The sequence below is a fragment of the Equus quagga genome, chromosome 9 (assembly GCF_021613505.1).
Source record: "Equus quagga isolate Etosha38 chromosome 9, UCLA_HA_Equagga_1.0, whole genome shotgun sequence".
In the NCBI taxonomy this organism is placed as follows: domain Eukaryota; kingdom Metazoa; phylum Chordata; class Mammalia; order Perissodactyla; family Equidae; genus Equus; species Equus quagga.
In genome coordinates, this window is record NC_060275.1 from 5,360,467 (window position 1) to 5,385,449 (window position 24,983).

At 43.8% G+C, this 24,983-nt stretch overlaps 1 long non-coding RNA gene across 1 annotated transcript; it reads left to right on the plus strand.

Annotated features, from left to right (window-relative positions):
* Positions 1-1,118: 1,118 nt before the first annotated feature.
* LOC124244623 (uncharacterized) lies at positions 1,119-23,778 on the plus strand. The gene is made up of 3 exons (XR_006890071.1): positions 1,119-1,220; positions 2,274-2,767; positions 23,684-23,778. It is a non-coding gene; the product is annotated as an uncharacterized LOC124244623 (long non-coding RNA).
* Positions 23,779-24,983: the final 1,205 nt, after the last annotated feature.

A 24,983-nucleotide genomic window follows, 5' to 3' on the forward strand; every position in this document is an offset into this window, starting at 1 on the left:
TCTGATCCTGCCTGAAACTGCAAGGCCCTCTCGGCTTCTGTCCCCACCACACGCCCCACCCTGAGCTGTGTGTGTCCTCACTTGGCTCACTCAGCATTTCCTGAGCTGGCTGCCTGCTTTCACCTCCTGGGCCTGGCTTGCCCTTCTCTCCGTCTGCCTGCGAGTCCCTGATGGCCCAGGGTCAGGAGCTGGGGTGCTGTATGTCCTCCCGCTGGGGTGCTATCTCCGCCTGCTGGCTCTACTGGGAGAGCAAGAGTCGGAGAAGCCGGGCATTTGTTTTCTGGGTTGGTTTCCACGTCCAGTCCCCTTATGCCCCTGACTTAGAATCCTAGGAACTCCTGGGACGGGAGGGGCTGATCCCAGGCCTTTCGGGCTCAGAAGTCCTTTGATTGCTTTCTGGTCTGAGCTGGCTCAGAGCCCAGGGAGAGGAAGTGGGACAAAGGGGAGCCTTCTGGGCTCTGGGCTGGGCTCCACTGTGCCCTCAGTTAAGGGATCCCTCAGCTCCACGTTGCACACAAGGGAAGAGGGAAGGCCGCACAGCCCGCTTCACCAAGTAGGAGACACAGTGACCCAGCGGGCCGTTTAGGATGGCTCTGGCTTCTCAAAGGGAGGGGAAGGACAGTCCCCAGCCAGGCTACACAGCATGACTTTGGGAGAAAATGTGTTTTGTTTTTACACTTTCTAACATTAAAAATATCTTTTAAAGGATTTTAAAATGTTAAGTTTCTTAAGGGGACAAACACAGTGGTGTTTAGTGAGGAACTAGATTTCCAATGTAGTCAGGTCTTGGGTTTTTCTCCTGGTTTTTTGTTTGTTTGTTTTCTCTGATGGACCAAATGGTGAACAAAATGTTCTCTTTGGGAGAGTGGGGGAATTATGTCGGGGCTCCTAAATATCAACCAATAAACACTGGGAGAGTAAGCAGATGGACTCACTTTTCGTATGAAATGCAGGTGCTTTGCATCCTGGCCACGTGGCTTCTGTGCTGTGCCTTCAGCTGACCCCCCCCTTCCCTCCCCAGGGAGCTGATCACACCCCACCAGCCCTGCCTGCTCCTGTGCACTTAACATCCAGTGTTGTCACGGATTATTTATGCTTCTAATTCGTCTATTCCTGAAGACAAAGACAGGCTCTCTCGGTATTGGCCTCCTTGTCTAGCACAGACTCTTACAGAATGCAGGCTGCAACATTTAAATATTTGTCGAATACATGGAGGCTATGTAAGTAACTTTTTCCTTTAAATTTAATTGGACTTACTGGGGGATCTTGAAATTTAAATGAAGACTCTAAAATGAATAATAAAGAAAGGAATATCTTTAAAAACTATTCTAAAAAATTCACCTTTAAAGAATGCCTTTATAGAGTCAATAATTACCAATTTGTTAAATTTCCCGAATCTGAAATTCATTATAGTGGGTGTCAGTGGCCCTCTAGTGGCGCCAAAGGGTTACAGCATTAGTTCCAGGCTCTGGAAACCCTGACCTTCTCTCAAGATGGCTGCTCACCAGGGAGAAACGTTATCTACTGAGCAGAGCAGGACCGTTTGGAGACAGAACAATGACAAGAGACAAATGTTTCAGCAGCAACAGTGTAATCAGCTCAACCAGTAACTTGGCCTTTTATATAGAATCCTTAATACTATTCCTCTGTTTACAAAACAAAGAAACACCCCAAAGCCTTAGGTGCTGGGGAAACGCAAAGCAGAGCTCCCTCTTCTGAGCAAAGGAAGTTCTGAACATGTTTGCTGCAATTTCCTGAAAAGTTAAACCCACTGCAGTAAAGAACAGAGTGAGCCCTGTCTTCTTCATCTTCATTACTCCTCTCTCCTTTGGATCAATGGAAATGTAAAGATAAGATTTTTTTTGCTGTGTATGTTTCAGAATATTAGGAACAGTTTTGATCCCCTTTCTGATATTCTGTCAGGTGTAATCGTTTTATTATTTTAAGCAGCTTATAAATCCTGGATCTGGAAACGTTGTTTGCAGACCTGGATCCCTGTAAAGGGCAATCAGCAGTGTGTTCTTTTCTCTCAGGGCTGGGCGGAGGGCGAGGGGAGGCACACACTTTAAGGGAGTGCCCAAAAAGCAGTAATCAAGATAAATTAACATTTTTATGAAGTATGTTTTAAATCAAAATTAATGCAAAATATCCACGATAAACAAAATATCAACATTTTAGGTAAAGACAGGATCAGTAGAACTTTCCTAGATTTTTCTTTTCACCATAGTTTCCAACATGGCTTGACATGGTACTGTTTTCTCTTTGCCCAAAAGGAGCTTTGTTAGGAAAGTAGTCTCTTCGAGTGCTTAAGGGCCTGGCGTCAGGAGCAGAACTACCTGCGTTTCAAACCAGATGCTGCTACTTACTAGGTGCCTGACGGTGGCAAAGTTCATGACTGATCTCATCACGTGAGTCCTTCAAAGTGGAGAATCATTCCTGGCTGGGTCAGACAGGGGCAGGAGGAGTGATTCAAAGTGTGAGAGGGACTTAGCCCACCCACCGATGTTGGCTTTGAAGATGGAGGAAGGGGACCAGGAGCCAAGGACTGTGAGTGGCCTCTAGAAACTGAGAATGGCCCCCAGATGACAAGCAGCAAAAAACAGTGACCTTGGTCCTACAACCTCAAGGAGTTGAATTTTCTTACAACCCAAATGAACAAGGAAACAGACGGTCCCCTAGAGCCTACAGAAGGGATTGTGGCCCTGCTGAAACCTTGAGCTTAAGCTGGTGAGACCCACGTTGGACTAATAACCTACAGAATTGCAAGGTAAATTTGTGTTGTTTTAAGCCATTAAATTTGTGGTAATTTGTTGTGGCAGCCATAGAAAATGAACAGTTTCCAAATGGCGGCAGCTGAGGTGGTGCTCAGAACCTGTCACCCATGGTTTGCTGATGTCTACAGGTGCTGGCAGTTAATAGGACGTAATGACACCAAATTGATGAGAGTGAGGGGACGAGGGGGAGCCAATGTGGGCTGCCACAGTTCTCAGTGAACGAAGTGGAGACACACACGTGCACACACAAAGTAGGGAGGGACATGACAGCACCAATCAGACATATTCTTCATTTTGGAAACCAACTAGGTATGATTTCAAAATTCACCAGTGGATCACAGGAAATGGATTTATCATCCAAACCCCAGGATTGTTATGAGGGCTGTTTCACTAGCAGATGGAAAATGGGCTGTCTTATGGACACAGTCTTACATTTTGCTTGGCTGGATCAAATTTCAAATAGTCATTTATAAAGGACATGTGTAGTGAGAGAAGACATATCTGTTGTTTTAGCCACCAAGTTTCACTTTTCTTTCTGCCATTTCCCTTAGTAGCCTCTGATGCGTGGTCGGTGAGCCGAGGAGTCGAAAGAAAGATTTCTTGGACTCTCAAGGTCTGGCAGTAGTGCTCTTTTATTTAGAGAATAGTATGGAATAGCATGGGGACAGGACCCATGGGCAGTCAGAGCTGCTGCGTGGGGACAGGACCCACGGGCAGGAGGAGCTGCTGCTGCAAACATGGGTGGAGAGTAAGGCTAAATTTAAGGCATAGATATGTGAGTTATCTCTTTACAAGACAAAGGAAAGAATATGTAAAAAGAGTTGTTAAAATGGTATCAGTGCTGGTAGGGTCTGGTTATTGGGTGGTCCTATAACTTTAGATAAGAATCAGACCAGATTAAGTAAATGGCAGAAGCCACCACTTAAATATTATCTTTAGCTAAAGACAAAGGAGGATGTTGGGGGGGGGGGTCAGTTACATGAGGTTGCCAGACAGTAAACACCTTAAGTTCTTGCCTTCCCCGTTAAGATTTTCCAGAGATAAGGCCATCCCCGCTTCCTCCTGGTGCAGAGAGGGAGACACCCCCTACAAATGGAGACTTCCTTCACAAATGCAAATGTCTCTCATCAAAGGGGCAAGCAAATTCCACTCCTCAGAGCCTCCTTCTCATCTGCAGTTTTAAAAGTAACCGGCCTAAAATAATCCTCATCAGTCTCAGCCACTCCCATGATGTTAATATTTATATGCCATTTCCAAGTCTTTTTGGAAGAAATCTTCATCAAATCTATATATTATCCTTTATTCAATATCTCTAAATGTCTCGTAGGTATCTCAAAACTTAGTACATCCCAAAGAGAACCCATTATCCCCCACCCAAATATCCTGTTAGCCATAGCTCTCATTCTCTCTCTCTCCCTCAATCTATCTATATCTTTGTCTCTGTCTTTCTTCCTTCTATATTTTTATCGTTTGATGAAGGACTTGAGTCCGTTTATAAAAACACGTACAATACCAAAGCTCAAAAGAAATGGTTGAATTTGGTCTGGCCAAAGGGGAAATAGTAAAAGCCAGCAGGTAAGATTAGGGCAGAAATGAATGCTAATTGGCCCTTTAAAGTGGTTAAGCGGGTCTCAGATTTAGCTCTAAGTTTCCTAGCAGCCAAAGAGAAACTGGAACCACATTCAGTAACAAGACCCACTGGATGCACAAGATTGCAACAAACTCAATTTCCAACACACAGTTTCCTGCTTTGACCTGAGTGACATCCCCTCACTCCACCAATGGGAGACTTCTATAATGTGGCTAGTGATGTTCTTTCATTAAAATATTCAATTTCCTAGACCCTTTTTGTGCAACCTGAGCGACCATGTGACACAGTTCTGGTTAATGAGATGCAGGCAGAAGTCCCTGCCAAAGGTATTTCTTCCAAATAAAAAAATGATACTTTTTAATGAGAAGGCACTTCTGCATTTCCCCTGCCTGGTGCCATCTTGTGCCTCATATTTAAGATGATGGAGCAGGAAGATAGAAGAACCCTGGGTCCACATAGTCAACTAGAAACACTGCAATTTTCCCTGATTGTTGACTTTTAAACTCTTGTTCTGTGTGAAAAATAACCTTATGTCATATTTTTTAAGGATTTCTGTTACTTGCAGCTGAACACAATCCTAATTGATAGAGTATTCCTACCATAACAAATTACCATAAACTTGGTGGCTAAAACAACAGATATCTCTTCTCTCACAGTTCTGGAGGCCGGAAACCTGAAGCCAAGGCATTGGCAGGGCTGTGCTGCCTCTTGAAGCCTCTAGAGGAGAGTCCTTCCTTGCCTTTTGAATCTTCTGGTGGTTTGAGGCATTCCTTGGTGTTCCTTGGCTTGTAGCTGCTTGACTCCAATCCCTACTTCCATCTTCACATGGCTGTTTCTCTCTGTGTCCTCTCTCCTTATAAGGACACCAGTCATATTTGATTTAGGGCCCACCATAATCCAGGGTGACCTCATCTTAACTAATTAAATCTGCAAAGACCTTATTTCCAAATAAGATCACATTCTGAAGTTCCAGGTGGATGTGAATTTTTGGAGGACACCAATCCACTACAAATACCATAAGCTTTGCCTGGGTCTCAAACTTTTGATTGTTGCTCACGTGGGCAGGATAAAAGACTGTAGACCATACATGCCACATCTATTCCTGATATTCAAGGGAAAAAATAACTGGATGGGAAAATTGGCAAATTGTGGTGGCTTCTCTAAGATCCATTTCACCCTCCCCATAACTTAGTAACCATGCTGTTAGAGTGCCAGAGACCCACACCCAGCTCTAGCTGTGGACACGAATTATGCAGTGATTGGTTCAGGGATAGACAAGAAGCTCACCCTAAACCATTCAGTGCAATGCTTCTTCCTGGACACAATGACTCAGGAGGGTGCCTGACCTAACCTGATGAGAATGAAGCTTTGATGGCTGGGGAAAGAGATGTTCTTTATCCCTCTGTATGTAAATGAGGAGGCAGGGATCTCTGAAGCTGTTGGCAGATGTCTTTCAGGCTAGGGAAGACCAGACTTGGGATCAAGCTGACACCTTGGAAGCCTGAGTGAAGAGACTGGAAAATCATTGGGCTGCTGTTGAGGTTGGACCCTTGGATTCCGCCCTACCTGAACTTGATCTACCCCTGGGCTCTTCCATTATGTGAACCAAGAATTTATCTTTATTAAGCCAGTTTGATCTGGACTTTGTTACTCATTTAATAGAAATAACAGAAAGCATCCTAGCAGACAGACTGCACAAGCAAATCTGGGGGAACATTCTTAATACATCTGCATAAGCAATTAGAACATGAATAATTCCTATTTGAACTTCAATACATTCTTCTATTAAAGATGTGTTATTAGAATATTATAGAACAAGAATGTAAGTGATTTAAAAAAATGCATCACCACAAAAAAGGGGTTCAACAATCCTATATTACAATGGGCTTACAAATAATTTACAAGAGACTAAACTGATGAGTGAAGAAACATCACTATACTTTATAGTTATGACAAGAAATGAAGCAATTAAAATATTCACGGCAAAACAAAACTGAATTGACATCCAAGTATTTTCCCTGAAAGTGTGGGCATGTCAAATATTTGAGTTTTTGCTTATACAATACAAGAGCTGCCAAACCAGATTTATTAGAAGAATCTTGAAATAAGGGCTCAGTACACACTGGCCATATTCCATTTCTAGTTTCTTGATTCTTGATTTTTTGTAGCCCTTATTAACTTGTGTTGTGGTCCATAAAAGTGAAAATCTATAGAGCTGTGCATCATGCGCTTATAAAAATGAGGATAAAGGTTGCATTTTCAGATCAATTAAAGGCTCCAAAGCTGGCATCCTGTGGTCCATGACAGACTGCAGATCCCACTCTGAGGACTATTGACCTCCCTAAAATAAGTCTAATCATGTATTCCCCCCGCTAACAACTGTTTCCCAGAGGATAAGATCTAAGTCCTTACCCTGGTATGTAAGGATGTCACCAACTGTCTTCAGCTCATCCTCCGCCAATCTCTAGATCCTGCCTTACTGAGTTTCTCACTGTTCTAAGGACCTCCCGGGACTGACTGTCTCCGTAGGACGGGTGTATCGTTGGAGCGGAGCCTTCCTTCTAGTCACACAGGACTTTGTCTCTCCCAATTGTGTTCCTAATCTGCTCCTGTGCAGATCCCTCCCTGTTGGACTGTGAGGTATTTCTCTGAAAAATGATCTTCTTGAGAACGGTCTCGCTCTTTTTCTCTTATCTCCATTCTTTGTGTGTGTCTCTGCTCTTTGTGTCTCTGTGTCTGGCTTGTGCTTCACTTTAGTCTGAATTGTGGGAGGGGTCACAGGCTTCACTCCATTTTGCCCCACAGGAAGTACCTCCTAGGTCACACCCACCTGACAATCTCCCACTGCTAGGAGCTTACAGCACCTGCCCAGCACAACTGGGTACAGCACAGTCTGAGCGCGTCAGACTGCTATCCCTTCACATACAGGAAATGGAGACAGCGGGACAGCCACAGAAAGATCCTTTATATTTTGAAGAACGTTATTACTTCTTATTACCAATTTTTTTAATCTTCTTAAAATAATTCTGGTTTTATTTTATTTTATTTAAAAAATTTTTTAAATTTTCCTTTTATCTCTCCAAAGCTCCCTGGTACATAGTTGTGTGTTTTTAGTTGTGAGTCCTTCTAGTTGTGGCATGTGGGATGCCCGCCGCCTCAGCATGGCTTAGATGAGCGGTGCCATGTCCATGCCCAGGATTCGAACCGGTGAAACCCTGGGCCACCAAGCAGAGCGTGCGAACTTAAATCACTCGGCCACGGGGCCGGCTCCCCAATAATTCTGATTTTAGATTGGTGGTTTTCGACAGTGGGAAGAGGCAAGGAGGACCTGGAGGAAGTATCTGTTGGTGGGTGGGGTTGAGAAGAGGGGCTTGGAATCACGAACAGCCTTGCCAGCTGGGGAGACATCAAAGCTCAAACAACGCAGCCTTGTTAGAACAGCAAAAGGCTGGCAAGGACCTGTGAGGGGGATGAGAATACATGCCTGAAGAACTATTCAGACAGAGGACTCTTGTGCAGCGGTGACCAGAATGGAAGAGCTCCATGTGCACTTACATGGGACAATCCCCAGTAACAGTCAAGAGGAAGCATAAGGGGCAGAACACTGGGGATGTTAAGGAAAGGGAAAGATACACATATGCTTGCATTTGCATAGAGCACCTCCGCAAGGATGAAGAGAAATTGCGGATGGCCGGTTGAGGGAGCAGGGTAGTGAGCATAAGCTGTTCTTGACACTGCACGTCTTTCTGTAGCCTCCGCTCTATACCCCCCATTCCCACGCCCAATCTGGGGATCCTTGTCCTGGACTCTCATGTATCCTTTACACGGCTACCAAGGCAGTAGGAGATTCAAAGGAGATTTCAAAGTTGTTGAAAAATGAAAAGCTCTTTAAATGCTACTCTCTGCTTTTTTCATGTTTATGACATAGGAATTTGGCACCGAATACCATGCCTGATGTGGATACATAATATTCATTTAATGAACAGCTGTTGCTTTTTCTTTTGCTATCCCCATGTGTTAAGATTTTTTTCTTTTTGTGAAAAGCTAAAGAAAATAAAGGCTTCCATTTATTTTATATGCCTATTAAAAGCTAAATTAACAGTAGGATGCATATTTAGAAGTCTACAATAACAGCCGGGGAGCCGCCTCCCCTTGCTCAGCTACGGAGCCCCCAGTGCCCTCTGTTTCAGCCCCTGGCCACCCCCCAACCCACAAAGCATGTTAATGAGAAGGAAAAAATTTGGAATACTATTTTTTCTCAATAATAACAATTTAAAAACATAAAACCATTCTACATAAATCAAATTGTTGAACCCAATTAGAAGTTTAAAAAAATTAAGCAAAACAATTAGGAACTCAAAGTCACCAGAATATAATAATTAGTTTAGTGTATTTTTGTCTTCCTTTTTCCAATTTTTGTGAAATCTGTCAATTACAGTGGACGAGGAAGTGGACAACAGCAGTAAATTCAACCTCATGCTTTGTTGTTGTGGTAACTATGGAACATGTGCTTTTTATAACATTTCTTTATTATCTCCAAATATTTATTCAATAATAAATCTTTTCATTTTTTTCTCTAATAGCTTCCAGGTTTTTCTTTTCTTTTCTTTTCTTTTCCTTGTAGGGAAAGATTGGCCCTGAGCTAATGCCTGTTGCCAATCTCCCTCTCTATTTTCCTCCCCACAGCCCTACTCCCAGGTTGTATAGCCTAGTTGTAAGTTGTTCCGGTTCCTCTGTGTGAGCTGCCGCTGCAGCGTGGCACCTGACAGACGGGTGGCGTGGTTCCGCTACCGGGAAGCGAACCCAGGCCACCGAAACAATGAGTGCACCAAACTTTAACCACTAGGCAATCAGGGCTGGCTCTCCATTTTTATTTTCTGATCCTAAGTTTTATTTTCTGACACCTGGGAAGTATGTTATCTTACAGATGGTAACATTATAAAAATATGCAACATGCTTCTAAATTTTAATAGCAGTTATTGTGGCCTCTCGGAGCGGGAAAGTAAGTCTGGGGTCTAGAGAAACTATGAATTATTTTTTTAAAAGAACATAAATGCGTGGGGATAGAACAGCTAGGCTGAAGAATAAGCACATCATTAAGGATTCGGATCCAAATAGTCAGATTTTCCTTCTGGAGAGAGACTGAAACTAACCCTGAGTGACAATCCTCCAGGCCCTTCTAGAATGTTCTGATGTGCCTGGCGGAAGATGAAGCACCACCTCTGCCTGGGATGACATCAGCTAATGGAAGAGGTCAAACTCGTATTCTCCTCCTTTCTGTGCTGTGAGGCCTTTTAAAGTTAATGTTAATAATCACACCTCTATGTGATTGTTAATAATGTTCCACGGGGGCTGGCCCCACGGCCTAGTGGTTAAGTTCACCTGCTCCACTTCAGCCTGGGGTTCACCAGTTTGGATCCTGGGTGTGGACCTATGCTCCGCTCATCAAGCCGTGCTGTGGAGGCATCCCACTTAGAAGAACTAGAATGACCTACAACTAGGATGTACAGCTGTGTCCTGGGGCTTTGGGGAGGAAAAAAAGAGGAAGATTGGCAACAGATGTTAGCTCAGGGCCCATCTCCCTCAAAAAAAGAAAAAGAAAAAGAAATAATGTTCCATGGTACATAATCATCACTAAGTTTAGGCAAGGGTCTTGCTTTTTGAAAGAACCTAAGTTGGAACGTTTGGTGAAGAGAGGCCTGTGTTGCACAGCCTCGCTCCCTAACTGGCACATTTGTCTTTCTTCAGAGAAGAACAGTGAATAGAAGAAGTAAGTAAAATAAAGCACATGGCCCCTTTCAAGGCTGTCACACTTCCAGAAGAGTGTTTTCCTCTTGTTCTTCTAAGAATCACGGCTCGATTTCCTATAGGTATGTGTTCGAGAGTAATGAGGCAAGTTGAAAAAGATCTTCCAAAAAACTCCCAGTGAAGATACTGCATTTACCCAGGACTTACAAAAATGTAAGGCCATTTCCCCTCGTTAAAACCCACGAGCAGTGAAAGTTGCTACATTGACTTTCCGGAAACCAAAGAAAAGAATCTTGCTCTGCTAAATTTCTATAGGACAGAAAATACCCTGTGGATTGGACTCATCGAATTGGGATGGCCCAAGATGTCCTCAGAATGGCAGCTTTAGAGGGATAATCCTTGAGCCCCCTTCTGCAGCGGTGGCCAGAGTGACTGGCCCCATGGCGAGGGACTTAGAGAAATTGGGAAGAGCCTGCCCTCCCATAAAACCTCCCTCCCCACTGGCTTGTGCTTTATAGTCCACTGTCTCAGCTCCTGGACTTTGGTTTAAGATTTTAGTTCCACAAACACAAGTACGATGAGCTTCTTGAATGGAACTGTCAATGAACTGATGACAGAATGGTAGCTAGTAAGTAATGTGGAGCTTATTAAACAGAAGGAAGTATGGTTATAGTTTTGGAGAGAGGTTTAAAAATTAAAGTGTATAGGTTTTCTGTTGTTGTTAGCACCATGGAGTGGATTCAGACTCCTAGAGACCTTGTGGCCAGCAGCAGGAGCCCTGCCTGGTCTTTCGACGCCATCCTCTCACCTTCTGGTACTGTGTCAGACAGTGCTCTGTTGCTATGCACAGGTTTCACGGCCACATTTCTCAGAAGTGGGTGGCCAGGTCCTTCTTCCTAGTCTTAGTCTGGAAGCTTGCTGTAAACTGTCCACCAGGGGTGACCCTGCTGGTATTTGAAATCCTAGTGGCATAGCTTTCAGCATCACAGCAACAGGCAGCCACCACAGTGTGACAACCAGTGGTTGAGTGGTGTGGTTCCCTGACCGGGAAACAAACCCTGGGTAAGAGTGCCAAATCTTAACCTCTAGACCACCAGGGAAATAAAGATTTTAGAAATTTTAGAGGAAATAAAATAGAAACTTAGAAAAATTTAAAGTATTTAATTAAATTATTTAAGCTAACTCAATTTCTATTTTAATTGATTTAGTAAAATATAAATTAATTTAACTTGAAATTATGATCTTGAAAATAAATTTTGTCTCCAGTTTCATCAAGAAAAGTATCCCTTCTGCCCACAACTTCCATGCGCACACTCAGTGCCTAGATGACACTGTCTGATGTTAGTCTCCCCATCAGTGCTCAGAACGGTAACATATTCCATATTTGGAGTTCTCAGTGATGCCAGGACAGAGGAACTAGCACAAAGGGCTTTCTGCTAATCTAATTACAACAATTTGAGCATCAAAAAGAAGACGACACCCTTAATTCAAATAAGATAAAATTTTGAAGGTCTATGAATTTGTAATGTTGCTCAGGAAAGATAAGTTAATATCACATGCATCAGAAAGTGGTGTGAATGTAATAGGGCCTGTTTGGTTTTTATTGGCCTTAAAGAGTAGGGGCCTGTTAGTGCATGTGTGCATGTATGCAGTTCTTCTTTTAGGTCCGTATCTATTTATGAAGTACAGATGTGTTCCTGTTTCATAGCACTGCCTAGGTGAATGATCCATGAAGTCCTAAAGAGAGCTTAATATGTGATGGTCAATCTCTGGACAACATATTTCAATTACGATTCCAATATTGTGATTAGGTCAGATGGACCTGAAAGAAAGAAAGAGGGAGCAGGTCTTAGTGTGGGGGCTGCCGGCAATTCCCAGAGCACAGGTGAGCGAAGAAGATATTTTAGATGAACTACTCATCATAGGGAGATGCACGTCTGGCCTCTTCATTAAAGGCAACGTCCCGCAGAGGTGAGGGAATTAGTCCTGCCACAGTATAGCGTTCCTGTGCAGCGGCCCTATGGGATGGGAATATCAGTACGCAGTCAGGCATTTCCTCCGCATAACAGCATGTCTTCAGGGGACAGAGGGGAGATTTATGCACAAGTAAGAGGAGCAATGGCTGGAACGGGATGGACTAGAAATGCAATACCAGTTCAAGTTCTTTATCTCAAGAACATCAAGACACTGGCTGCCCACGGGGGTGGCTTCTCTCTGCTGGGCCTCGCGCTCTAATTCCTGCCTTCTAATTTTGCAGTCTTTTTATTATTCTCCACCAGCTGTTCCCAAAAGCTGAAGAGCATTTGTGTACAGATGAGAATTTTCCTCAAGTGAGGCAGCACAGACAGCAGGCTGTAAATATTTTATACTTTCCAGGATCATTTTCTTGCAGAATATTAAGAATTCATGCCAACATTTGATAATGGGTTATCCGCAGAGTGCTTTGCTAGTGAAACATTTATCTTGGTAAAGGATAGGAAGAAAGCTGAAATTTCAAAGTGCTTCAGCATGATTCAGTTCATTCTGGTGGCCTCATCTACCTATTAACAAAACTTTAAATGCCCCCACTGCGTATTTTTCTTTAACAGTTTTTCTCTGAGACAATCTCCAACTAACAGAGAAGTTGCAAGTAGGCGCAGTACAAAGAACTCTTTTTTTTTTGATACCGTCTGAGAATAAGCTGCTGACGGGATGTTATATTACTTCCAAATCCCTTAGTGACTATTTCCTGAAAACAAGGACATTCTCACCTGAATTGTGTCCCCTCAAAATTCATATGTTGAAGTCCTAACCCCTAGAACCTCAGAATGTGACCTTATTTGGAGGAAGGGTCCTTAAAGAGATAATTAGGTTTAAATGAAGTCAAGTGGGTGGGCCCTCACCCAACTCGCTGGTGTCCTTATAAGAAGAGGACACAGACATACAGAGAGGCAAGACCACGTGAAGACCTGGGGAGAAGGCGGCCATCTAGAAGCCTAGGAGAGAGGCCTCAGAAGGAACAAGCCATGCTGACACCTTGATCTTGGACTTCCAGCCTCAATGACCGTGAGAAAATAAATCTCTGTTGTTTAAGCCACTCAGTCCGTGGTGCTCCATTGTGGCGGCCCTAGGAAACTATTACGTCTACACAACTGCAACACACAACGACAAGCCAGCCGTCAGAATCAGGAAACTAAGCCTGGTCCATTACCACCATCTAAGCCTCAGACTCCTTTCAAGTTTTGCCTGTTGTTCTGACATTGTCTGTTATAATAAAAGCATCCATTCAGGATCATGTGTTGTATTGGCTGTCTTGTCCCTTTAGTCTCTTTCAGTTTGAAAGAGAGTCTCAGGTATTTTTTCCTTGACTTTCATGACCTTGATGTCATGAACATCACAGGCCAGTTATACAGTGAATGGCCCGCAATTTGGGCGTGTCTAACGTCATGCCTCTGCGGCAGGAACATCACAGAAGAGGTGCTGTGTTCTCGCTGCATCCTCCCAGGGCACAGAATTTCCATCTGGCCCGTGACTGATGCTGTCCCCTGCAGCCACTAGATGAAGGCGGTGTCTGCCCAGCTTCTCCTCTGGAAAGTTACTTCTTCCCTCCGTGTAATCAATAAAGACCGAATTTTGCGGCAGGTACTTCGAGACTATGTAAATAACCCATTCCTCATGAAACTTTCATTTTCCTCCTTTATTTATATCAGTATGGACTCAGGTTCCCTATTTTATTCAACAGATTGTACGCAACTACTATTCACTTTGATGTGCATATTGTCCCAGATTTGGCCTGTGGGAGCCCCTTCATGCTGGCTCCTGTGTTCTTTGGACATGTCCCCATAATTCTCTGGGCACTTTCTCTTGTTTTGGCATAAGATGTTTTAGGGTTATCTATACCTTGCCTGTCCCAGTCCTGGAATCATCCATTTCTCTAGAGAACCGTGGTTCCTTTTAGCAGGAATTGGTGGTTAGAAACCAGACTTGGTCACCTGTGGACGAGTTAGGGAATATACATACATATACACATATATATATGTGTGTGTGTGTGTGTGTATTCACGCACCTGCGTGTTTCCATCTGTATTTATTTCTTATCCATCCCTGTGAATTACCAGCCATGGTTCTCACTGCCACCTCCAACTCTAGTCTAATAACCCAGAGCTCAATCTCGGCTTCTCCCTTTTCATATTTTCAGCTCTCTTCTCCAAGAGTGAGAACTTGGCTCCCCTCCCTCATATATCTAACTGTTGGATCATTTACCATGTTGGCTGTTCTCCTCACATCCCCCCTCACGTCACTCCTCCTCACCCACCTGAACGCAAACACCTCTCCCAACAGGCCAGTCTGAGTGGCAGCCTCCTGCCTCACCTGTCCAGGCTCGGACACCCCACAGCAGCACATCCCCTGCGCCTGAGGACCTCCTCCCACCTTGAGCTCCAACACCCCTGCACATCCCCCACACCCCATTGTCGCTCTTCTCTCTCTCCTCAGGGTCTGACCCCCAGCGCCTGGCCGTAGCCCCACTTGGAGGCATCCTGTTTCACCATCACCCCACTCTGGGACCCCTCAGTTCCCCTCCCTCACTCCCACTTATGGAGATGCCTACATCGTTTTGTCATAACTAATGGCCTTTTTTTCTCCACGCTGATTTGATTCTGAAATAATGGGGCCAAATTTCCTTGAATAAGAATTATGTGCCAGCTCTTGGAATTCACCTTGTCATGTCTCATTCAAAACTGGGCCTCTAGAATTGTGTGACTGTATTAGAAGACACCCACAAAACAAGCTGGAATAATGCCATGTTCTAAGGCTCCTACTTGTAGTCCCAGGAGCGATAAGCACTTCTAATGTCCTTGCCCTCCATTGACACAGGTGAGAAAAAGAGCCACTGACACTCTCCGGGCAATCTAACCTTAATATGAGATGCCAGCAGCTTATAAATAACTCTTCAGGAAACTGAAATTTATGTGCCCATTTGGTGGGCTGAATCCTTGGTTTCATGAAATATAGAATTTATGTTCCAGTAGTAAAGTGAAAATTGATCTTGGTTTCATTGATGTGGTGGTTGTACCGCCAATTCTGTGACTGCTACAATCCTTACAGCCAATATGTATGTTCTTTGAAGCTTTCAAATATAGCAAGTTTTCTCCACCTTAAAATCCCTTTCTTGACTCTCCCAATCATTGCTGTGTTCTGTCCATTCTAGTGCCTCCTTTTGTTTGCCTAACTTGTCAAGCGTGTAGTCTTACATCAGTTGATTTGAACTTGGTGTCCCCCAGTCCCTCCTGATATCTCCCTCTACCCCGTTAAAGCACTTCCTTGAAGGTCTCCAAAACGTTCCTCTTATTCCTTTTCTTCTTGACACCCTTGAAGCAAATGCCACTGCTCCCCTTCCACTTCCTGGAGATCACTTCTGTTTTGGTTTCTGGATTAGCTTCCTCTGGATTCCATAACAAACTATCACAAACGGGATGTCTTAACACAACAGAAATGTGTTCTCTCACAGTTCTGGAGGCTGGAAGTCCAAAATCAAGGAGTTGGCAGTGTTGTGCTCCATGCAAAGCTCTAGGGAGAATCCTTCCTTGCCTCTTGCAGCTTCCAGTGGCTCCAGGCATCCTTGGTGTTCTTGGCTTGCAGCTGCATGCTCCAGTCCCTGCCTCTGTCTTCTCATGGCTTTCTTTTCTCTGTGTGCCCTTTCCTGTCTCCTGTAAGGATGCTTTCATTGGATTTAGGGCCCACCCTAACCCAGTGTGACCTCATCTCAATCCTTACCTTAATTACATCTGCAAAGACCCTATTTCCAATTAAGGTCACATTCTGAGGTTCCACATGAACATGAATTTTGGGGGACACTCTTTAACTCCCTACAGGATCAGTATTGAGGCTCGTCTTTGATTCCCAACATCCTCTGTCAGCTCTTGATCATTATGTGGATCAGACCATTGTTCTCCATCCACAGTCACACCCTGAGTAAGACTGTGATGTTCATTCTTGTTCTCACGGCTCAGCGGGAACTTGCAGCATGCATGTGAGTGGCATACAGTTCTAGTCGCCGGTCTTGAGCTGTGTCAAAGTCCAGTAGGCTCGGCTGCTTGTCCTACACTCTGTCACGCCTGACACATAAATCCAGAGTGTTTAGTACAAACCTATTTTCACTCTGTCTGTGATTAGCCAGGTTCACTTCCCAGCTCCTCCATTGTGCCAGAGCAATCTTTATTCTTATAAATGTCCAGGATACAATTAGGGTTGTCTCTGATGTAGCAATCTGAGAATTTATGGCAATGAAAGAGAAGGCACATGGCCTATAATGGGCTGATTGAGGAGGAAATTATGGAGGATACCTTCCTTTAAAGTATATTCCCTTTGGTAAATGAAGTTAGCTCAGAGTTGCTAAATAATGTATTACTATAAGTTATTATACTGTTCACAGCTTCAATTAAAAGTAATTTAAAGTTTTGCTACTCTCCAAGTATTTAAAAACTAGGACAAATGGCTATCACTAACAGGAGGGAAGGTCAATTATAGAGGGCAAATAATAAGAAAACAAGGTCATTTTTTTAATAGAGTTTGATAAAGTAGGAGGGGAAGAAGTGCTAACTTTTTCTTTAAAAATAGTTGTACACTATTGTGGTGGTGTTGAAATTTTTCTCAATTTCTCATTTCTGCATTATTCTTTTGCATTTTGACATCGCGTACTTGGGTTACATGTGTTAGACTGTTCCTGAAAATAAAATTGAATTCTTGTGGTCACAGATTTCCACTGTATAGAAAAACGTGGCATTTGATTCCAAAACTCCTAGTCTTAGTCAATGTGAATAGTTATTTTTGAGCAAAGGCCAGTAGATAGAAGTGGTAATTGCAGTTCGTGTTTCTGAGCTTCCTATATTCCGGACCTCATGCTCAAATGGACATATGTTTGCCTCTGGCCTTCACGCTTCCTGGTCTCCATGTCAACTGGAGATAAATTGAGACTCAGAGAAGTTAAGTAAAATTATCCACACCACTCAGCCAAGTCAGTGACAGAACAAGGATGTCATTCTGGGGTCTGTTAGCTATAAAGCTGTTCCTTTAAGTACTTGACTTTAATAAATGTAATAATTTTCAAATCTTAGTTTAATTCTCTCTAGATTTTTACAGTACTGTTAAGATTTCTCTGAAAACTTCTTTCTGTAAAGAGCGGAAATGTAGGTTATCCGACCATTGATTTCTACAGTGTTCCTGCAGCCATGTACAGAAGAAGAGCCACACGGAGAAGCATCTTCCTTTCTCCCGCCCGCTGGGGTGCCAAGCACTCCTGGTCTCACCCAGCATCCTGTGAGGGAGCGGGAGATCGGAGCTTCAGCTCCCTGCTCCTCATGCTTCTGAGATTGGGTGGTGACGTCCTCTCACACGTGAAAACAGTCACAGGGCAGGACAGAAGAGGGCTTCTGCAACTAAAGTCATAATAATGAACAAGGGCAGGAGAGAAGATAATGAGGAAGGAAAATGTTCTATGCAGAGTGCAGCATGAGGGAAAAGATTTCACGGCATAAAGAAACCACTTCTCCTTTTCACTGAGAAATACTGAAGATAAGTTATAAAATATAGTTAAACTCTATGACAAGCTTTTAAAATGGACATATAAAATAGCATTAATACTTTTCCAAATAGTTCTACTCCATAGAATTTCAAACAAGGTATTGGAATGTCATATTAAAAATGCTTCAGAGCTAAGGATTTACTTCCTTTGTGCTATGTAAATTATTTTGACCAAAAGACAGAATCTAATTAAGCTAAACCCTTTAGGCACATTAAACAATTCAATCTTCCTTCTCGTTCTGCAAATACGCTCATGTCTGAAGCCTGGTCTCCCAGCACTGCAGTGTACTGCTGGTTTCCAGGAATCCTGCTTCATAATGTCATAATTTCCATAAAGAGCCAAAGGGTATTTCCAAAGTCCATGGCAGGTAAGCAGAACATTCACGTGCGGGATTTCCCTCTGGCAATCGTGTCAAGAGGACTTCAGGGTAACAGTTATAAGAGGCATTGAGGTGGATAAAGACCTGAATTATTTTTTGAACTCCGGAAATTCACCGCAGTTTTAACCTTGACTGTGGCTGTGGTCCACTGCTGAATCCCCGTGGTTATGTCTAACCAGGGCTCCTGATGCCTCGTCAGCCACACTATAGAGCACCATGTTCGTGGGGTAAAATCATCTATGGTTTTCTGCTTTTCAGGGGAAAAAAAGAGACAGCTCTATTAAAGAGAAGAATTTCTAGGTACTTTGTGAGTTATAGCCAACTCACTTTCCTTTTCCACCCTTGGCTGTAAATGGCTTTCCTGCCGCCCAGCGCACAGGGAAGGCTGGCTGGAGGAGAAGCGGCTCTGGAAACCTTGTCCTCACCTTCCGCTAGCTGGCTCCCTCTGGGTGCACGGGGAGCCCAACACAAGCTGCATTCAGGGCAGCTTTCTTTGCTCTCACCAGGTACGGTCAAATAATTCACCCCCACAGCAGGGTGAATGTCCTTCCGAAACGGAGTTACCTTTCGCGTGCTGGCTTTTAGTAAATTACCGCACATGTCGTGTGAACAGATGGGAGCAGAGCCCTGAGAAGCAGAGCTGTGGAGGCAAATAAAACCGTCACAGTTGCGTTCTGGAGGAATTAGATTGTTCTTTAGATGCAACCTTGCGCAGCGTCTCTCAGAGATGTTGCTATCTCACGGTTGTGAGTTTGTTGAAGCCCCTCGAAGGCTCCTGTCCTCAGTAAAAAGACAGCCTAATTGGAGAGACAGAGCCCACACAAACAGGAAAGTCAGAAAGTGAGGAGGTCGCTCAAGCAGTTAGAGCCAAGGGTGCGCATGCTCTTGGCCAATTGTTCCCAATTCATCCATATTACTTGGAGAATCCATTAAAAATGGCAGATTCTTGGGATTTGTATTAGATTAAATACCACCCCCCAAAAAAGACATGTCCATGTTCTACTATCTGCCCATTGTGAATGAGATCTTTCTTGGAAGTTTTCTGCTGATGTAATTAAGTTAAGGATCTTCAGTTGGGACGATCTTGGATGACACGAGTGAACTCTAAATCCAACAAGTGTGTCCTTCTAAGAGAAGAGAAGGGGAGAGGCACACAGAGAGAAGAAGGCCATATGATGAGGGCCATGTGACGAGGAGGCAGCGACTGGAGTGATGCACCACAAGCCAAGGAAGACCTAGAACCCCCAGAGGTGGAAAGAAGCATGATATGGTTCTACCTCTAGAGTCTCCGAGGGCGTGGCCCTGCCCTCACCTTGATCTCAGACTTCTGGTCTCCATTTCTGTTGTTGCAAGCCAGGCTGTGGTCATTTGTTTTGGCTGCTGCAGGAGACTAATACAGGCCCCCCACCCCAGCCCACTCGAAGAGACTCTGCTGTGGTGACATGCAGGGTCACAAAGCTCTAAAGCGATTCTGATGATCAGAGAGGTTTGAGAAACCTATCAGATGGTAATCTGAGTCATTGGTCTGGCTCAGAGGTTCTTGACACCTAGTGTACATTGAATCACCTGGAGAGCTTAAACACACGGATGCCCAGGCCGTGCCCCCAGACACTGATTCTGGAGGCCTGAGGAGGAGCTGAGCCCCCAGGGACTCTAATGTGCAGTAAGGTGCAAGCTGGCCGCTACCTGAGATGTTAAAAGTGTGCAGACATTGCTCAGGTAGAGGTGGGGGTTCCTGTCGGTCCTCGTTCCACTGACTCCTCTGCAGCCACTGTCCTTGGAAACGGCCCTGTCCTGGGTCCTCCAGGCTCTGGCCACTTGGCTCACCCTCTTTGTCCTGACCCTTCTCCATCTGCCTGCACCTTTTTCTTTAAATAGAGGCATTTTTACTTACAGAATCCACAGATGGTAAGAATTCTTTGAGTTTTGACAGTTGTGTCTATCTGCGCAATCACCAACCAATCTCCTCCACCCCAGAATGTTCTGGATCCCCTTCTAGTCAATTCTGCCAACCAGAGAGGTGAAGAGTGCTATTATTTCTATCACTATAAATGAATTTTGTTTGTTCCCCTAATGTAACCTGTCCTCTTTACCTATTTTCAGATTTTTCTCTTAACTTTGGTTTTCACTGATTTGACCCTGACAGGCCCAGTTATAGTTGTCTTTGTTTTTATCTCACTGAGCTTCTTGGATTAGCGAGTTGCTGCTTTTCATTAAATTCAGAATTGCTTTTGGCCATTGTGTCTTCAAATATTTTTTTCTGCCCACTTTCTATCTTTCCTCTCCTTTTGGGTCTCTAATTTTCTGTCTTTAAAGTATCATCTCGGGCCCGCCTGGTGGTGCAGTAGTTAACTTCGCACGTTTCGCTTCTTGGGAGCCCGGGGTTCGCTGGTTTGGTTCCAGGGTGTGGACATGGCACTGCCTGGCAAAAAGCCATGCTGTGGTAGGCGTCCCACGTATAAAGTAGAGGAAGATGGGCACGGATGTTAGCTCAGGCCAGTCTTCCTCAGCAGAAAGAGGAGGATTGGCAGCAGATGTTAGCTCAGGGCTAATCTTCCTCAAAATAAATAAATAAATAAAAAAAAATAAAAATAAATTAAAGTTTCATCTCTATGCTAGAGTCCCAAGGTTCTGTCTCCATTCTTGACCTTTCTTCTGAGATGGAAATTTGCAGCTGAACTATAATTTTACTCCCTGATCCTTTTCCCCCTTCTGCGCTACCAACTTCTAAAACCACTTTGACACCATCATTCTTCTCGAGTATAAAGTTAGACACCTTAAGGTGGCACTTTCCAAACTGTGTTCCTCGTGATTGTTCCTTGAGGTGTGAACACATATTCTGTGAGTGTGTGTGTAAGTGTGCATGTGTGTGTGTCTGTGGGGGAGGCTCTACAGTTGCATAAATTTGCGACAGTCTTTATTCTAACTCCCCTTGAGATGCTGACCACTGTCAATTGCCATATAGATGCGCTTAGAAGTCCTGCAGTGAAGAAGAGTCTTAACTTTGGTTAAAAGTTAAAACATCATTCAAGATTTTTCAAAATTATTTGACCATAAAACTCTTTTCTTAAATAGAAATCTAATAAAATCCACGGAGCCAGTTTTGGGAAATACTACCGTAGGGCCATCTTTGGCTTAGATCTGTTCTATATGTATTTCCAATCTTCGTGAATTCTACTTCCTAATATCTCCCAAGTCTGTTTCTGCCTTGGTGTCCCCATTTCCATTGTCTTACCTTTAGGCCTCCACCCCCTCGCAGGACTGTTGCACAGTCTCTGAGAAGTCTCCCTCTTTTTTAACGTTCTGCCTCTTTAATCCAGCCTTCACTTTGCTGCCAGAGTAATCTTCTTCAATGCAAGTCACTTTCTTTCTTAGAAACTTTCCTGATCAGCAGCCCTTCCACCTCTTATCCAAGCTCCCTCCCAAGGCTGTTATGGTCTGAGTGGGAGTTTCCTGAAGGAAAAGGAAGCAGGACAGCAGCTTTTGAGGCAGGGTAGAGCTTGGGCAGGGCACTTGAGGTAGTGGTATTGCCTGGAAGGCCATCCTTGGAATCACAAAGCTGGGCCGAGAGAAGAAAGGAAAGCAGCAGCTGGAGACTAGAACCAAAGCTATGCGCTGAGAGAACACAAGAAAGAGCGCAGCTGGAAGGACTGGGAAGAGGAACTGGGTCGAGCGGTGGGAGAGGAAGTGTTGAGAGAAGGAAGCAAGGTAAGATGAGTGCTGGGCGTTGCTGGGCATTCCTTCATGTAGACTCTGACCCTTCTCCAGGTCAGGTACGGTGGTGACCATGCAGGCATTCCTACCTGTCTCAGCTGCTTCCCTCCATGGACCTTGTGGCCTAGCTCACTGATGCCTAGAGCCCCCGGTCACATCCTGCCTTCCCCGGGCCCAGCTCACGGAAACAGCGTGAGGCCTTCCCAATCCCACCCCTGAAATAAATGCTCCTTCTCTTTTGGTTCCTCAGAACTTGACTTCTCTATTCTTGACATTATTTTCCACTTTAGTTTTTAAATTAACATTTTATTCTTTTAGAGCAGTTTTAGGTTCACAGCAAAATTAAGGGGAAGGTACAAAGATTTCCTGTATACCCCTGCCCCCACACATGCACAGCCTCCCCCATTATCAACATCCCCCACCAGAGTGGTACATTTGTTACAATTGATGGACCTACAGTGACACATCATCATCACCCAAAGTCCACAGTTTATGGTTCACTCTTGCTGGTGGACATTCTGTGGTCCTGGAGACATGTGTAATGACATGTATACATGATAATAGTGTCATACAGAATAGATTCGCTGCCCCAAAAATCCTCTGTGCTCCACCTGTTCATCCTTCCCTCTCCTCAGCCCCTGGCAACCACTGATCTTTTCATTGTTTCCATAGTTTCCCTCTTCCAGAATGTCCTATAGTTGGAATCACACAGCATGTAGCCTTTTCAGATTGGCTTCTTCCACTTAGGAACATGCATTTAAGTTTCCTCCTTGTCTTCTCATGTCTTCTCGGCTCCTGTCTTTTCAGCACCGAATAACATTCCAGTGTCTGGAGGAATCACAGTTTAGTTATTCATTCACCTACTGAAGGACATCTTGGCTGCTTCCAGGTTTTGGCAACTTTAAATAAAGTTGCCGTAAACGCTCATGTGCAGCTTTTTGTGTGGACATAAGTTTTCAACTCCTTTGGGTAAATACAAAGGAGTGTGATTGTTGGACCATATGGTAAGAGCATGTTTAGTTTTGTAAGAAACCACTAATCTGTCTTCAAAAGTGGCTGTACCATTTTGCATTCACACCAGCAATGAATGAGAGTTCCTGTTGCTCCACATCCTCACCAGCATTTGGTGTTGTCAGTGTTCCGGGTTTAGCCATTCTAATAGGTGTGTAGTGGTATCTCACTGTTGTCTTAATTTGAATTTCCCTGATGACATGTGATGTGGAGCATCTTTCCTTAGGCTCATCTGCCCTCTGTCTGCTTTGTTTTTCAATCCTTTTTTATATTTTTGTTTCTCCTTGTTAGAGCGTCCTTACCATGTCGGTTGGGACTGTAGGACTTGACACACATGGTCTCCTCTTGCTCTCAATGTTTCTCTCATGTATTGGGTGTTTAGTGTGTGCAGGCACAGTGAGATGATCTACACGAAGGAATTAATACTTTTTCCCCAAGAATAGAGCATGGTTTTTCCTTTATTCGAATCTTTTTTGTATCCTTCTGTGGAATGTTGAATTGTTCTTTATGAAGTTCTTGCATGCTCCTAGATAAGTTTCTTCCGAGTGTTTTGTCTCCTAAGCACTTTACATGCAATTAATCCTCAGAAGAAATTATGAGATAGGTACTGTTATTATCCCATTTTCCAGAGAAGTAAAGTGAGTTACCTCTCACAGTGGAAGCAGCCAAGGCTCTCTGAATCCTGAGCCCAAACGCTTGATTGTAAAGCTGTATTGCTTCTTAAGAAAAGTAGGTTGAGTCCCTGGACCTATTCACTGCAAATAAGAAAATAAAAATTTGAGGAGCTGGTCTGAGAATGAGATGGGGTCCTGCTGTTAAGCATTAGTGAGATGGGCAGGATTCTCTGGGTCCCTCAGCTGACTTTACGAAATGGCTCATTTCTAATTCCATGCTTCCTCCCACCAGTGAGACTCATCCTCACCTCTCCTGATCCAGTGAGACCCACAAGATTTATCTCACCTGATTGAAATCAAGAAGAAGGAACATAAACATTTGTCAAGATGGCCTACAGGTAGACGTAAGTCTTTATACGGTCCCTTAAGGAGAGAAGAGGGAGAAGACAAGAGAATGGAGGAGGTGGGAGGGAGACTAGAGAGAAGAGAGACAGAGAGTCAAAGACAGTGACGGAGAGAGGGAGAGACAACAGAGGAGAGAAACATGGGAATGGAGGCTTGATGGATTTTAAACGAGAGTTAGAGATTGCATTCTGCTATTTTCTTGGATGTGAGCTCCTGCGTGAAGTCACCTGGATATTGATGTGTGTGGCCCTTGTGTAACTATTGTTCAGAGCTCCCCACACACTGGAATCCCAAATCTCTAGTCTAGACTCTAGGAGTCTGCAGGTGCCCTTTGCATGGGAGGAATGCCAGCAGCCCATTTGAAAAACGTCGTCAGAGTTGCAACCACAGGAACCAAATCAAGAACACTGCAAAGACTGGAGGCAATCAAGCCTAGGGCTTCCTTTGCTCCCTCGGTCAGACGTCCCCCACTGTTACACTGTCAGGCCAGCGCTGGAGCTACCAGGTGGCACCACTAACAAGAAACTTCCCCACGGGTCTTAGCAAAGGCATTGGCACTCCTGGATTAAATAAATTACAAATAAATCAATATTAATAATAGCACAAATCTTGATGCAATCACATTTGATAAGGACAAAAATGAACATTTTGATAATTATTTGATATGAAAAATAATGAACCTATTACGATCCAATTATATTATTTAAAACTACTAGAAATGACACGTTATTTTTATGTATTATGTCCATTTCATGTATCTATAGGCTAAATACAAATTGATATCAACAACTGTGACATTTAGTTTAACACATTTATGGCTTTTATCTGAATTGTCCCTAAACAAACTTGACAGCATTTACTGGCAGCCCATCACACACAGCAGCTGGTGGCTTCTGGGAAAAACATAGTTGATTTTTATCATCTGTGCTAAAGACAAGGCGTCCTGTTTGTTTCATTGAGAAATCAATACATATTCTTTTCGAGTCTCCTCTATAGGCAGAAAGCCATATGCCTCACAGCATTGATTTGTTGATAGCATCTACTTTTCTCCAAAACAATACTGACAATTTTGCTTAAATAAATGAAAATTCCATTTCCACATTCTCATGTGGCAGGAACAGTGAGTGAACAATGAGTCTCATAAATGGCCTAGAGTATCATTATTGACAAAGAACATTCTGATCCTT